Consider the following 17,185-nt stretch of genomic DNA (forward strand, 5'->3'; position numbering starts at 1 on the left):
CCGTGTTACGCCAGGTTTCAGGACTCTGTGCTGGTCATGTCCATGTTGCTTACGTGTATACGTTAATAGTTCTTTGTTGTTCCAGCACAGAGTCCTGTTCATAGTTGTCTCCGTCATATGCATCATCGTCACCCTGTCTTCGCTTTCCCTGCTGTAAGTGTCAGTTCTTAGTTTTCCCAGTTCAGCTTCTAGTTTAGTTTTGCTCTGTGCGTTCTGTTATTTGCCACGTAAATCAGCCCAAATAAAGGCTCGCTTTTCGTTTCAAGTTCAGTACTGTCTCCTCGTCTATGTCTGCACCTGGAACCTCACACTCCCACACACGATCCGCCCACCGCAGACCGTGACACTGTCTCCTGAATCCAAACTGTAAGCTTACTCCACAGAAGAGGGCCCTGAAAACTGAATTCTAACTGGTGCGCTGTGCTGATCATGCGTGTTCATATACTACCAGATAGGGAAAATATGGTCCCAGCGGGAGTTTCAGATGAGCGAGGGAGTGAGACTCACTGTTGTTTGGATTTCACAAGGAGGATGTCAAACAAAATGTGCTAATTTGCAAAACATCCCGTAAAACTATTGATGCAAAAGGTAGAAGACCACTGTCAGGTTTATATTGTTGGATTGTCATTTATGCTAAGAAACATATACTCATATGCAGTGTTGGGTAAGTTACTTTAAATTAGTAACTTAGTTACATTACTAGTTACTTCTCTAAAAAAGTAACTCAGTTACTTCAAGTTACTCATTACTTTCAAAGTAACTAGTTACTAGGGAAAGTAACTTTGGTTTTACTCAGAATTCTCTTGTTAATGTGTTGCTTCCGTAACTGGATACCCAGCCAGACTGCCAGTCTTCTAGCTTGCTTACTTGCCACAATTGCACTGTGCCACCTACCAATAGAAAGGAAAAAATAACGTGCACATTTCCACGAGAGAAATCCCACGCCTGGACCGTCGTTGACCGCCGCCATGATTCTAGCCTGCTTTTTACATCCAACACAAAAACTGCAGTCGTGGTGCTTTTGATTGTACTCAGAAGTTGGAAATTCTGCCTTCTGAATAGGAAAATGTAGGTAACACCAGACTGAAGATGAGCTGCATACAGAGCTGGACTGGGACAAAAAAATCGTCCCGGGCATTTTGACTAGAGACCGGCCCACCATTATAGGAAAAATCATAAAGCCTTTGAATGAAAATAAACACTGTTGTGACAGTGATGTACACTGTCTTGATGGTATATATGTATCAATCTATCAATTGTTTGTTGTAAGACTCGGATAACTATTTTTTTAAAAGCGAGACATTTTAAATGAGAATAATAAAGAAAAGTATTTCCTTGTGCCCCCCTTTGGTAAATGGTAAATGGACTCGTTCTTATATAGCGCATTTCTACTCTTCTGAGCACTCAAAGCGCTTTACACAACTTGTGCATTCACCCATTCACACCCATTCGCACAAGCACATTTTTCTAAGTGCTTTCTAAGTAACATTCACACACATTCATACTCCGATGGATGCATCGGAGAGCAATTTGGGGTTAGTATCTTGCCCAAGAATATTTGGCATGCAGACTGCAAACTTTCCCTGTTAATGCCCTACACGGACCCCTGGCAACACTTTGCTAGATCCGCCCCTGCACAGTTACCAGCTGTCAGCTACATAGAAAAGGATCCTGGTGTTATTTGTCTCTCAGAAACAGTTCATAACTTCCCTTCAACTCTTTCATGTCACCTAAAAGGTAAACCTGTTTCTCCATCACCTGTTCAGCTCTGATGATTCAGTAAGGACATCTCCTGGTTTCATCTGCATGTTTCCCTCTCACCAGATAACCAAACCGATATCATGACCAGCAGGTTTTACAGCTGTGGCTCCAGCAAACATCAGCTGATACTAGAAATTAATATTAAATAAATTCTAACAACAGCTGATCAAGCTTAAACGTGCTGCTGTTGTTTAACGCGACATCCGCTGGTTTCCTCTTTCTGGCGCAAAGTGGGCGATAAATAAACAAGAGAGAAAAGCCGATCAGCTGATCATTGATCAGTTTCGTGATTGAAGTAGAAACGGGAGAGGAGAGAATGAGAGAAGAAGAGGCAGCTGTGCAGCTTCAGCTTTGTGTCTTTTTCATTGTAGCTGAAGTCCGGGACAAACTGTGTTCCTTTTCACCTCAGTACGAAACGCGTAATATTTTCTCAGAATACCAGACGATTCTGTTTTTTAGGGGACGGTTGGCAACTCTAATAATTAACCGTATGAACAAAATAAAGTTCAACATCAGTAACATAGCACCCACCCAGCTGTATAGAAACTCCGTCATGCTAGCTAGCACGCAGTACGAAAATGTCAGCATACCGAAAATAAACTCCACCTAAACTTGGTTTATATCTATGGAAGCCCGTTTCCGCCACTAAAAAAAAAAAAAACGATACTTAACTCGAAATTTCGACTTATTTTTCTCGAAATTTCGACTTAGTTTCTCAAAATTATGAGAAAAATAACTCGAAATTTCGAGAAAATAACTCGAAATTTCGAGTTAGCTCTGCCAATCAGTAATCTACGTGAATGACGTCATTTCCTTGTTACCCGGAAGGATATGGCACAAAGGCGCGGGCACTCAAAACTGGATCGTCTCGTGAGCTACAGTGAGCTACAAATGGCGCCAGGTTCTTCAGCTTTGAATGCCTTCCTACAAATGATAACTGGATAAAAGGTATACAAAAACGCTGTGACAGCGATTGTTACATACAAAGTTGAATAGAATGCAACGTGAGGGTTAACCAAAGGTACCTATAAGGTTTCTGGTGGTGGTCAGAGGGCCCGGTGGCGCCAGTGTCCGGCAGCCTCGCCTCTGTCAGTGCGCCCCAGGGTGGCTGTGGCTACAATGTAGCTTGCCATCACCAGTGTGTAAATGTGCGAGTCAATGGGTGGATGACTGGATGTGTAAAGCGCTTTGGGGTCCATAGGGACTAGAAAAGCGCTATATAAATACAGGCCATTTTACCATTTATTTACTATTTTTGTTACACGCTAATGACAGCTGTTACATTTGATGAAACAGACGTTTTGCTGAAAGCATGCGTAATAAGTGTACAGCACTGTATAAAACAAAATCACAAATCACCCAAAACAGGGAATATGACTGAAAACTATATAAATAAGGAACAAAACCAATAAAAATGTAACCAGAAAACTGAGAAAATGTGGGATTGACTGTATTGTGATGCAGATTGTAGTTACAGTGCAAATGGACACTTAAAAATGCAATTCCCACTTCTCCACCATAGTCAGATCCCATAATGTAGGCACAGATACTTTGATGATAATATTGTGGCTTTATAATAGGTAATTTTAATTTACATCCTTCCTTACAGCATGGGAGACTTGATTGAATTCTTGAAACAAAGAGAAGTCTCTGAGGAAATTATACAGACCTTGGAGAATGAGAAGGTACTTAATTCCAACAAGATACTGGTTGAAATGCAACTTTTCCTTATTGTTCTTAAGTTAAAAATAGGATTGTATTTTCAAGGCTGGTTGTTTTAATAAATTAAATTATTTTTCCATCTTTAGATTGATGCCAGTGTCATAAGTCTAATGACAGATGAGGAGCTGAAGACTTATTTGCCATCATATGGTGATCGTCTAGCAGTATTTGGATTTTGCAGACGGAGGGGCAGCAGCCGCAAGTCAGCGCTTTTTGAACGGCTGAAATCCAAACTGTCCAAAAGAAAATTATCTGAAGAGGATGGCAGTAGTACACGGCAAGAAGAACATTCCCAAACAACCCATAAAAGAAATGCTCTGAAGAGAAATAGAAAAATAGAAATAGGATGGATGCATTATGATGAAGACACTGAGGTTTTCAAGCAGGTTAGAGCTAGACGAGGAGGAGGAACAAGAAAAATAGACATTTGCAAGGATGCCAAGAAAAGGGACATATTACAGGTTGCAACAGGCTTGTTCTTTCCAGATGGAGGAAACATTCAGGGGCCCTTAACAGATTTCGACTGTGATCTAAAGGATTATCAAGAGATGATAGTCGATGATGCATTGACAGTAGGAGAACTTTATCATGTCACAAAACTAAATATCCTCAGGTTCTACCTCACCACAAAGAAAAAACAAAATGACAGCCTTCAGAGTTCCAGCCCAGGTTTGCATCCATCTTCAGAAATTGAAGAGAGTCCTCAAAACCAAACCTCTTCTTTTACTGTCACTACAGTCCAAACATCTGCTCCATTTGAAACAATCAGCCATGATGTGCCATACATTGAAGACACTCCAAACGATAACCTTCCACAATCTTCCACGCAGTCTCTAAGTGCTAACACTTCTCACAGCAGTGACATTATTTTTGTTGGCCCCTTTTCTGACAGTGAGCCAATAAATTTGGATGACACCCTGATTTTTTCTCCACACCCTGGTCCATCCAGTGAGAGAGTGAGGAGAGTAGTGGTGGTCCACAGAGGGCAGGTAATGTCAGAGCTCATTTCACATTTTAGTGATAAGGACCTTGAAGATGTCGACATCAAAATCCAGTTCGTACTGCCTGATGGAACACCTGAAATGGCCCATGACGATGGGGGAGTTGTGAGAGATTGTCTTTCAGAATTCTGGAAAGAATTCTATGACCAGTGCCCTTCTTAAGGCATGATTTTGGGCAACAGGAGTGGGAGAGTGTGGGCAGAATCATTGCATTTGGATGGGTTAGAGAGAAATATCTGCCTGTGAAAATTGCACCTGCCATTCTAGAACAAGCTGCCTTTGGATATGTAAAGAGTGATATTGTGGAGGATTTCCTTAAGTTCATGCCTGAATCTGAGCGTACAGTGTTAGAGGCGTGGCGATCAGACTTTAGCATCGTGGACCAAGAAGAACTTATAGACATACTTGATAACCACAGCTGCAGAAAGATACCAACAGCCTACAATGCCACTGAAGTCCTATTGGAGCTTGCACACAAAACACTTGTCCAAGAGCCTGCCTATGTTATTGAACAGTGGGCAAGAACACTCAGCACTGCATGGGAAAGCATTTGTGATCTATCGTCACTTTTTGAAACCCTCCAACCAAATGTGAGAAAAGTTCTCAAGTGTCTCACTTTCCCTGAAACAATGACGGCTCACCAGAAGCTGATTCAGAAATATCTAACTACATATGTGAAGAATTCTGAGAAGGAACATTTGTGTTTGTTCCTCAGGTTTTGCACAGGTTCAGATTTACATCTTGGAAAGAACATCATCATTGGGTTTAACGAACTTAAAGGTTTCCAGAGACGACCTGTGGCACACACATGTGGATGTGTACTGGAGCTGTCGATAAATTAAGCACAAAGGTAAAAAACAATATATACAGTATTATCTTCATTTTAGATGTCAAAAAGTATTTGCGGCTCCCAATGTTTTCTTTTGCGTGGAAACCGGGTCCAAGTGGCTCTTTGGGTGTAAAAGGTTGCAGACCCCTGGCTTAGGCTGTTGGGTGGTGATGATGGGTTTAGATTTTATTATTGTCATTTGTATTAAGAAATATTTAACCATATATGCTTAGAGGTGTATAATCGATTGTGTAGTGATAGGATGTGTGATCTTTAGTAGGCTGCAAAGGCTTTGTGTGCATTCCAGAGTGCTCTGGCCTTCACACCCACATCCTGGGAGCATGGGAGAGGTCGTACCTTGTTATATTGTTTTATGGTAGGATAAACGTATCTAAGTCTGTCTGTGAAGGTTCTCAGTTCTCAGTTCTCAGTCGTATCTAAGTCTGTTTTAGGCTAAGTGCCTTTTGTTTAGATGAACTGCTGGACTTCCAGACCAGCAGGTTTAGGGAAGTCTTTATGGGGTCACACTCTGACCCCCCACTATATAAATAAAGACCAGGGCAGTGGCAGGGGGCGAGTCCCGGAGCCCTCACTCCCGTGCGAGTGCTCTGTGACTGCCCTTGCTGCATGTAAAACTGTAATTTCTCCTCTCTGATTCGAAGCTGAAGAAGTGTTTAAGAATATATCTCTTGACACTGCCTGATACAACGTGACAGGAAGTTGTTTAAAAACATGCTGTATAAATACACTTTGACTTGACTTTCCATACAAAATTGTTTGCCTTTTTATCTTTTACCTGTACAGTATCTATGTATTTGAACTGTCACTTTTCTTCTTTAGGTAAATCAGTCCATGCAGCTTTTAATTGTTGTAGATGGTGATTCTTACACCTGCAGTAGTCCACAGCAAAGTATACACATACTTTGACAGTAAGCAACGTTTAAAGTGTCACATTTGCAAATTGCAAAAATTCAAAAATAGAAGAAGACTTCAGATGTGTTTCATGTGCTTTAAGATTGGCTGCTCACCTCATCATTCTTCTTGTCTTCGATGTGCTCAAAGGTCAGTTGTTTAAATATCTTATGTTTTAATGGATAAGCAGCAGACAATAAATAAATGTGTCTTAATAGTTTTTGCATTATCCAGGTTTGTACTTAATACCTTATTGTCTACATATAAAATCAACAAGTCATGGACAGGGAGAATGTTTTAGGTAAACATAACCATTAAAATACTTTATCTCCATCCCATCTCTCCATGACTCCCAATACATAAACCATGTGAAGTACTTGTGTGAAGGATATTATTGGAGGTACTACAGTGATGTAGTTAAAAACAAACAAACCAGACCCTTCAGGAAGACACTCAATCTCTGATGACAAAAATCTTAACATTTTTACTGCAACTATAAACAATCTTACAAATGAAAACACTGATTACTGGTGTGCAGTGGAGATTGACGAAGTGTCAGATGATGCATTTTAAACTGTCAGTTACCAGTGGTAAGTCCCTATCTGTATACACATTTTAAGTCATTACACATTACAAGACATTACATATTACAAGAAAGAAAAATACACCAAGTAACATTTGACGGTTCTGACAAAGACTGATTGCGCTCTTATTTGTCATTCAAAGTGAGAATATATATGAAATAGCAATGATGTTTATTTAGCACTTTTTAGCATCTTTCTATTTTTTATTTATTTATTTGACTTTAAGATACCCCCAGTCTCTATGTCGATCATCAGAGAACTACAGGCTATATTGGAGGAAACATAACCATCAGATGTCACCACAGTAACTCTGGAGAAATGAAGTGGTGCAGGCTGGGCAGGAACTGTGTGACAGGATCATCAGGATCTATAGATGGTGCAGCAGTGACCACTCACATGAGAGACCCAAATGTTTTCACAATGACCGTGAGTGGACTAAGGTCAGAGGACAGTGGCTGGTATTTGTGTGCTAAAGAGGACATTGGGAGACTGACTAGTAAGTACTGCAAGTAATTGTAAATTCTACATGTATATAAATTCCATCCTATCCTAAATGTTAACACTAAAAGAGATATTAGGATAATAATCATTCTCACTAGTACTCTAGTACTCTGTTGATGATGATGTTCATTTTTAAATTATAGCCTCTACCCACACTGTTGCTGGAAATCTAACATTTACCACATTCGAAAATAACCAACATAGGTGAGATATTTTTGTATTTATATTCACTATGTGTGCAGTATTATGGTATATAAGTGGTAGAACTTTTCTTGTAAGGGAGTCCGTATACATATTTTTTAGAGGCCCTATTATGACATATTAAACTAAACTAAACTACACTGTGTGTTCTCAAAATAGATTTTGTACAGCTTCATTTGACCCTAAGAGCCTCATCTTTTGTCTGAGTTTGTTGGTCTTCATTTTAATTGCGGTGCCGTTCAACTGTTTTATATTAAGATATAGTAAGTGTTGCTTAACTTTGATTACAATTAAATTCATGTTCACTTTATTGTGAATTGTTGCACAGCATCAGTAAAAGCAGTTTTGTTTTACTAGAGAAGCATAAAGCAGAATCACCAGTGACAGCAATGGTAAGTTGACCTGTTTATCTTTGACTGCTATCTGTGACTGCTATATGATACTAAAAGAATAGCAAAAGTAAGTCACAGGGCAAACCTTTCTAATTTTGTCAGATGTTCTAATTATGTTATGTTCTTCAATACAGGTTGAAGAGGAAGTAACATACTCAGAAGTTAGATACCTGAAAGGCAAGGTAATAAACTGCAGTGCTGTCTAGTTAAAACATATAAGTGAACATATTCATATTCTTTCCATGTGTGAGTGTGCTGGAGATATAGACTACTTTAGATTAATTACTACTATGTGTGTTTAATAAAAAAAATAAATCCCTATGGTAAACATGGTGTGTGTTTTCATCAACTATCAGAAGAAATTAGATCATGAGTCACAAAACTGTATTTTGCTTCTAATCATTCAAAACTCTATCCCTTCATATGTACTTAAATAGACACAATGTTGTATACACTGTTGGGGGGCACCGTCAAAATGTAAATGAGTGTAAATGTGACACAAAAGAGTTTTGATTAAGGGTGTGCATTCAAATAGTTGCATGTTACACCAGGCTGGTACTTTCTGTTAATTACATTTTGCTCATTATACACAGATGGATGGGGAAGTAACAGACTCCACTGTGAGAAATGTGGGAAGAAAAACACCAAAGGTAACCCTCACATATTACGGCTATACATTTATATTTATGAATACAAGTAGACTTTAATATTTTTTTTCTTAAAACAAAGCAAAAATGTGATCTGTCAAGTTTCTATATTGTTGTTGCCTCTCAGAGAGCGTTTACTCAGTGTAAAATGAATATCAATGCACAATTATGTGGTTATCTTAAAAAATCAAAATATGAAAAGGGAAAATTTCAAAAAACTTAGAAAAGCTGCACACTGTTTCTCTCTTCCTTTATTTCCTTTTTTCTCAAATCATCTTGCTTGTTGTCCTGATATGTGGCATTTTCTTTTTAATTTGTTCACCTTTTTCTCTTCTTTTCCTTCCTCAGTATCTTATTTGTTTCTGTTCTCCAACAGGATAAATGCACAGAAGTTACATACAGCATCCATCCATCCAGTCACCACTAAAATATTTTAAAATTACAACTTTCTGCCTTTTTATTTTTCTTATCCGTAGCTGTATTACTGAAGTCTTTGTCAGAGAAGTGATGCAATGTGTTGAATCTACTGCTCAGCTTGTCCTGTAACTCTTTTCTTTAAGATCTTTAAGCTGTCGCAGTTTATTTTGTAATTCTTGAATGGAATTCTGGCTGTAAAAGATGAGTTAAGGCTCCATCATGTGGTGGGTTTGATATATGGTTGGATTTTTAATGTGAGAGAATATCCATTCATCCATCCATCCATCCATCCATCCATCCATCTTTTTTCTGCTTATCAGCTACCATTCAGAGGAAGCCCATTTCTGCCGCTTGTATCTGCGATCTCGTTCTTTCAGTCACTACCCACAGCTCGTGACCATAGGTGAGGGTAGGGATGTGTCTCTCTTCTCCATGACCGGTACATCACTGCAGCCGCAGCACCAATCCGTCTGTCGATGTCCTGCTCCCTTTTCCCATCACTCGTGAACAAGACCCCAAAATACTTAAACTCCTCCACTTGGGGCAGGAACTCGTCCCTGACCCGAAGTGGGCACTCCACCCTTTTGCATCTGAGGACCATGGCCTTAGATTTGGATGTGCTGATTCTCATTCCCACCGCTTCACACTCGGCTGCTAACTGTTCCAATGTGAGCCACATCATCACATCAACCACCACCACATCAACCACGTCATCCATGAAAAGCAGAGATAAGATTCTGAGACCACTGAAGTGAAAGCCTTCCACCACTTGGCTGCGCCTAGAAATTCTGGCAATAAAAATTACAAACAGAATCGGTGACATAGCCCTGGCAGAGCCCATCACCCACCAGGAACAAGTCTGACTTATTGCGGACCGAACTCTTGCAACGGTTGTATTAGGATCAAATGGCCCGTAGCAATGGGTCAAACACCCCATACTCCCGGAGCACCTCCCATAGTACACTCCACGGGACACGATCAAATGCCTTCTCCAAACCCACAAAACACATGTAGACTGTTGGGCAAACTCCCATGCACCCTCAAGTATCCTTGAGAGGATAAAGAGCTGGTCCAGTGTTCCTCAGCCAGGACGAAAACCACATTGTTCCTCCTGTATCCAAGTTTCGACTAACAGATGGACTCTCCTTTCCAGCACCCATGTCTGCCAGTCCTGGGGTACTGCCCCACCCCTGATCTCCACGCAAGATTGTAGAGGCGTGTCAACCAGGACAGCCCTACAACATACAGGGAGTGCAGAATTATTAGGCAAATGAGTATTTTGTCCACATCATCCTCTTCATGCATGTTGTCTTACTCCAAGCTGTATAGGCTCGAAAGCCTACTACCAGTTAAGCATATTAGGTGATGTGCATCTCTGTAATGAGAAGGGGTGTGGTCTAATGACATCAACACCCTATATCAGGTGTGCATAATTATTAGGCAACTTCCTTTCCTTTGGCAAAATGGGTCAAAAGAAGGACTTGACAGGCTCAGAAAAGTCAAAAATAGTGAGATATCTTGCAGAGGGATGCAGCAGTCTTAAAATTGCAAAGCTTCTGAAGCGTGATCATCGAACAATCAAGCGTTTCATTCAAAATAGTCAACAGGGTTGCAAGAAGCGTGTGGAAAAACCAAGGCACAAAATAACTGCCCATGAACTGAGAAAAGTCAAGCGTGCAGCTGCCAAGATGCCACTTGCCACCAGTTTGGCCATATTTCAGAGCTGCAACATCACTGGAGTGCCCAAAAGCACAAGGTGTGCAATACTCAGAGACATGGCCAAGGTAAGAAAGGCTGAAAGACGACCACCACTGAACAAGACACACAAGCTGAAACGTCAAGACTGGGCCAAGAAATATCTCAAGACTGATTTTTCTAAGGTTTTATGGACTGATGAAATGAGAGTGAGTCTTGAAAGGGCCAGATGGATGGGCCCGTGGCTGGATTGGTAAAGGGCAGAGAGCTCCAGTCCGACTCAGACGCCAGCAAGGTGGAGGTGGAGTACTGGTTTGGGCTGGTATCATCAAAGATGAGCTTGTGGGGCCTTTTCGGGTTGAGGATGGAGTCAAGCTCAACTCCCAGTCCTACTGCCAGTTTCTGGAAGACACCTTCTTCAAGCAGTGGTACAGGAAGAAGTCTGCATCCTTCAAGAAAAACATGATTTTCATGCAGGACAATGCTCCATCACACGCGTCCAAGTACTCCACAGCGTGGCTGGCAAGAAAGGGTATAAAAGAAGAAAAACTAATGACATGGCCTCCTTGTTCACCTGATCTGAACCCCATTGAGAACCTGTGGTCCATCATCAAATGTGAGATTTACAAGGAGGGAAAACAGTACACCTCTCTGAACAGTGTCTGGGAGGCTGTGGTTGCTGCTGCACGCAATGTTGATGGTGAACAGATCAAAACACTGACAGAATCCATGGATGGCAGGCTTTTGAGTGTCCTTGCAAAGAAAGGTGGCTATATTGGTCGCTGATTTGTTTTTGTTTTGTTTTTGAATGTCAGAAATGTATATTTGTGAATGTGGAGATGTTATATTGGTTTCACTGGTAAAAATAAATAATTGAAATGGGTATATATTTGTTTTTTGTTAAGTTGCCTAATAATTATGCACAGTAATAGTCACCTGCACACACAGATATCCCCCTAAAATAGCTAAAACTAAAAACAAACTAAAAACTACTTCCAAAAACATTCAGCTTTGATATTAATGAGTTTTTTGGGTTCATTGAGAACATGGTTGTTGTTCAATAATAAAATTATTCCTCAAAAATACAACTTGCCTAATAATTCTGCACTCCCTGTATTGAGCCTTCAGGAACTCGTAGGACCTCATTGACTCCAGGGGGTCTGCCACCAAGGAGCAGTTTAACTGCCTCACTAGTGTGTGACCTCGCTCCTGGAGATTGGCGGGAGGTCCTCAAAGTATTCCTTCCACCGCCCAACAGTTTTCTCTGTCAACATCAGCAGCGCCCCACCCGCACTATACACAGTGCAGGTAGAGCACTGTTTTCCCCTCCTGAGTAGCCTGACGATTTGCCAAAATCTCTTCGAGGCAGTCCAAAAGTCTTTTTCCATGGCCTCTCCGAACTCCTCCCACACCCAAGTTTTTGCTTCAGCCACTACCTGAGCCGCGTTCCGCTTGGCCTGGTGGTAACTGCCTCCAAAGTGCCATAGGGCAACCAACCCCGATAGGACTCCTTCTTCAGCCTGGTGGCTCCCTTCACGTCTGGTTTCCCCCATTTGGTTCGGGGGGATACCACCACAACAGGCACCAACCACCTTGCGGCCGCATCTCAGTGCAGCGGCTTCAGCAATGGAGGTGCTGAACATGGTTCATTCAAGCTCACTGTCTCCATTCTCCCTCAGAATGCTATTGAAGCTCTGCCGGAGGTGTGCGTTGAAGATCTCGCAGACTGGGGCCTCTGCCAGGCGTCCCCAGCGCACCCTCACTACACATTTAGGCAAGCCAGGTTTGTCCAGCGTCTACCCCGCTACCTGATCCAACTCACCACCAGGTGGGGATCAGTTGACAGCTTAGCCCCACTCTTTACCTGAGTGTCCAGAACATATGGTTGCAGGTCTGGTGATATCATTACAAAATCGATCATCAACCTGTAGCCTAGAGCGTCCTAGTGCCAGGTGCACTTATGGACACTCTTATGTTCGAACATGGTGTTCGTTATGGCCAAACTGTGGTTTCAACAACCAGTCCAACAACAAAACACCGCTTGGGTTCAGATCCAGGAGGCCGTTCTTCCCAAACACGCCCCTCCAATAATTTCTTAGTGTGTTTTTCATCTCATTGCTTATTTATGGAATATATCATTATTAAATGAAAATCGATAACACACAAGGGAAAACGTGATGATGAACAGGAAAGTAGCTGACTGTGATGGCCAAACCCATGGACACACTCTAAAGTCAGTAACTCTTGTGTATTTTCATTTCTTCATTTGAACACAATAACACACTTTAGTTTCCAATAAGTTTATTCATTGGTTTGGATACGTTTGTTATATTTGTAAGCGTGCACATTTTGTTTACTTATGTATGCATACCAGTTCATTACTTTGTTTGATTTCTGACTAACCTTTGTTTCTTTATTTGCTTCTCACCTGCCATCATGGTAAATGGTAAATGGCCTGTATTTGTATAGCGCTTCACTAGCCACCATCCCTGGGAGTTGCCAGACAAAAGATGGTGGCCAGGGTTTAGAGCCATTAAATACAAAAAGGGATAATTGGACCGCACCACTACTTCCTGCTGAGGGGGGAGAATGTGTGTTTTCTTTCATTAAAAACAAAGTATTTGTATTTAATTAAATATTTGAGCTCAGGGTTTAATGTTTTTGATTTTCTTCTTTGGTGTTTAGTTTATTAACAAACCAGACTATACTGCATTGTTTGTTGTTTACAATTGTGTTTTGTTTAGTTACCCCTTGTGTGTCATAGTGGTCTGATCAGCCATTATATATATACCCTTGTGTATCATTTCATGTGGAGGTCAGTTATGTTTCTTTGGGCAGTCATTTGGTTTGTTAAGTTTGCAGTTTTTGCCTGAGTTGAGTTTTGTTTATTTGACCTCTTTTATGAGCTCAACATTTATTACTTTTGTAAATATGATTTTTGGGGGTTAAATAAATGAAAACCATATTTTTCTAATAAGTCCTGGGACTCCTCCTGTTTTTCAACTCAGTCCATCACACTGACCATTTTTCATCTCTTGGGGATGATCAATGTTTTTTCTTTGGACTCTAAAATTTTGGTTTTCAAAAATTAACAAAAGCTCAGTTGTTAATAACATCAACAAAAACACAAAATACACTAATTAAATCCCTGATCAAAATCATTTTATTTCATTTTTGTGACTGAGAATTTACTGTTAGACAATGAACTTTTTACATGTTGTTAGGGAACTAATTCAGTGCAGTCCTAAAAGTCCACATCAATATTATTAGCAGTACACTAATATAAGAAGCATTTAATTGAAATGTTAATGGACATACACAAGGGGGCAGGCTTTAACAACAAAAGTAAGTTTTTACTGTACTTCAGAAGACTATTTTTATACAATTTGAAGCTGCTTTGTGGGCTGTTATAACTTCTTAAACTAAGGTGTACATCTTCATTTGACCCAAATATTCTCATCATCCCTGTGAGTGTGTCGATCTTTATTGTAATTGTTGTGCTCAGTTGTGCTCAGCTGGTGAGATATTATTATGAGCTATTTGGGTTGTGTAATGTTTGCATTATTTCTTGTTTTCATCCTCTTAGTGTTTTGAGTCTTGTTGTCTGATTTGAATTGCTTTAGACTTTAGGTCTCTCCCCATGTCCCATCATTTTGTGTTAAGTCTTCTGTGTCAGTCAGTCAGTCTTGTGTTTGTGTCTGTCACTCTGTTGTATGTAACAAGTGTGTTGTTGTTCAGGATTCAGTGTTCTGTCGCCTCCTGTTTTACTGTGATAGCTCTTCATCTTGTGTGTGTTATCTCAACTTTTACCTCACCGCTTTCATTCCTGATCTGTCCCTACTATGTTCCCAGCTTTACCCTCTTCCCCTTATCACCCTTTTTTATTAGACGTTGTTGCTTTCACCCCATGTTCATTGTCAGGACATTGAATCATCATCCCTTCATGTCTCCTAAATCCAGTGTTCCTGCCCTAGGGTTATTCCCAGTTTAGGTTTCAGTAGTTGATAGTTTTTGCAATTTCCTTTCTTATGTGTTATGTTTTTATTCATTGGTCATCAGCTAAAAAGCTTGCTTTAAGTTCACTACGGCAGTGGTTCTCAAACTTTTCACAGTGAGTACCACCACATAAAATATGGCTCTTGAAGTACTACCCTTATGACTGACATTAAAGTACAGTAGTATAGGCCTATTTAACACCACATACAGTTTACAACCAAACAAAAACCAAACAGAAACAACCAAAAGACAAGGGGCAAAAGTCCAGGAACACAGGAAAACCGACAACTAAACTAGATCTATCATGAGTCCATAAAAAGGTCAGGGGGTCAGTCCGGAGGGCGACGGCACAAGAGTCCGAAACAGTTCAGGGGGCCAGCCGTGCGGAGGGCAGCGGCGGCGCAGGTTAAGGAGATCCGGAGAGCAAGTGAGCAGCTGACACTGGAGACTGAGCTGAAAGCGAGTGAGCAGCTGGCACTGGGGGCTGAGCTGACTGCTGCTGGGCAGCTAACTGAGCTGAAGATTGAGGTGGAAGCTGAGAGCGAGTGAGCAGCTGACATTGGTGGTGAGGCTGGTGGTGTGAGGTAAAGGGCTAAACTGACGGCAGAAACCTAGCAGGCTCTACTTTCTCCAGGGGTCCAGAGGTGGCAACAGACTCAAACTCAGCCTCTGGGGAAGCCCTGGGGGAAATCTCTGTCCCTGTGTAGTCTGACTGGCCTGACAGGTTCACTAAAGCCACAGGAGAAAGTGGAGGTGTGGTGGAGTGAAGATGGCGAGGATGCAGTCTCTTCCTTAAGGGAGGATCGAGCAATTTGGCTATAAATATCGACGGGAAAAGACACTGACGCTGAGAATACCAGGCGGCGAGGGCTTCCAGGAGGGCAGCAGAATCTTTCTTGCCCGGACCGCTCATGCCAAACATTTCAAAGCAAAACCGGGCTCTCAGAGCTGTTATTATTTGTTTTAATCTTTTAATGTCCAATAAACTGACTGTGCAGAGGGTGGAAGACAAAAAGTTGTTGAAAAAGACGACCTGGATGAGTCTCTTGGGAGTGTCCTCAGCATGGATTACGCCCCGGCAGTAATCCCACAGCTGCGCGAGATACTTAAAAAGTGAGTCCCGCTGGATCCATTTGATGGTCGCGTCGTTCTGTCAGGGTTGGCTGTGTGGCAGGCAGGCAGGCAGGAGTGGGGGACCCAAAATGCAGGACTCAACACGGAAGTCAAACTTAAAGCGCAGCTTTATTGCTGGGACAAAATTCCAAACATAAATATCACCCTAAACAGAGAACACAAAGCTACTAACAACACTTGGAGCTGAGAGACAAAAGACTGGAAACACGGAGGCAAAACACACAGCTAGTTGAGGGTACGACGCGACAGAGAGCACAGGGAAGTAATCAGGGAATGAGAAACAGGAGGGAGACACAGCTGGGAGGGTTTGGGCTAGACACACTGACATGAGGCACAACCCTTCACAATAAAACAGAAAAAAATTCACAAAGACGTAGACAAAGAAACACAGACTTTACGCGGGCAGAACTAAACCAGAATGAGCTAAAACCTGCTAAATCATCATCATCATCATCATCATCATACAATAGATCACGAAAATATCCAAAAATACAAAATCAAACCAAAACATGAGAACTGAAAATACTGGGTCAAACTGACCCAGAACCGTGACAGTACCGCTCTCGAGCTCACGGAGAGCATGCTGTCCTTGCTAGGAACGCATGACGGCGGATTCCTCTTCACTCATGTCTTCCTCCGACAGTTGCCGGTGAGAGGTGGCCTCGCCAACTCCCTGCTGCTGGCTGCAAACGATTACCGCCCTCTTGCAGAAGAAGCGGATTGCATTCCATGGCTACCAGGAGCTTCGGCATCCGGGCGATAGTTCCCGACTCACCGACAGCATCTCCCGTGCCCCCAACGATTCTCCCGGGAGCCTCAGATTCATCGATGGTGGCTTGGATCGCGGCACTGTGGAAAAGGGCAGCATTTTTACCATCAGTGTGACAGCGCCGTGGCAGCTTTGCAGTTTTAAGCCCCAAGGAAATGAGCCCGCCAGCGCTCTGTAGTGGCCGCGACCGCTGGGAGAAACGTTTCGCCACTCATCCAAGTGACTTCTTCAGTCTCAGCTGACTGCAGGTTTCCCCAGTCTTATAAACAGTACATTTGCATAATGACTGAAACTAGCACCACTGAAGGAACAATGGGCTGGGAGGTCAGTTCCTTGATCATTAATATACAAATTCTCATGACCATTGATCAAAAACCACTGAGCATTGTAAGATGGCGAAAGATGTACCCTTAGGCCCCCTCCTGATCCGCATGCATAGGTTTACGGTACACATCAGCTTTTAGATGTCCCCCATTACTGATGGATTTCACAGATTTCCATCGGTAAATCTGACACAAGGCTAACCTGCCACTTTTCATGCCCTCCCTTATGAATTTGATGTGTCGGTCCACCGAGTTAATGTGATCTGTGACGTGTGGTACGTCCTGAGATTTGATTTTCACC

General features: G+C 41.8%; 2 long non-coding RNA genes across 2 annotated transcripts; both read left to right on the forward strand.

The window, feature by feature from the left end:
- The first annotated feature begins 2,625 nt into the window (after positions 1–2,625).
- LOC112841983 (uncharacterized) lies at positions 2,626–3,963 on the forward strand. The gene is made up of 3 exons (XR_003213507.1): positions 2,626–2,709; positions 3,371–3,446; positions 3,570–3,963. It is a non-coding gene; the product is annotated as an uncharacterized LOC112841983 (long non-coding RNA).
- Positions 3,964–7,156: 3,193 nt separating this feature from the next.
- Positions 7,157–7,706, forward strand: LOC112841984 (uncharacterized). Its single transcript, XR_003213508.1, has 3 exons — positions 7,157–7,305; positions 7,454–7,514; positions 7,671–7,706. It is a non-coding gene; the product is annotated as an uncharacterized LOC112841984 (long non-coding RNA).
- Positions 7,707–17,185: the final 9,479 nt, after the last annotated feature.

The sequence above is a fragment of the Oreochromis niloticus genome, linkage group LG13, assembly GCF_001858045.2.
Source record: "Oreochromis niloticus isolate F11D_XX linkage group LG13, O_niloticus_UMD_NMBU, whole genome shotgun sequence".
NCBI lineage: Eukaryota > Metazoa > Chordata > Actinopteri > Cichliformes > Cichlidae > Oreochromis > Oreochromis niloticus.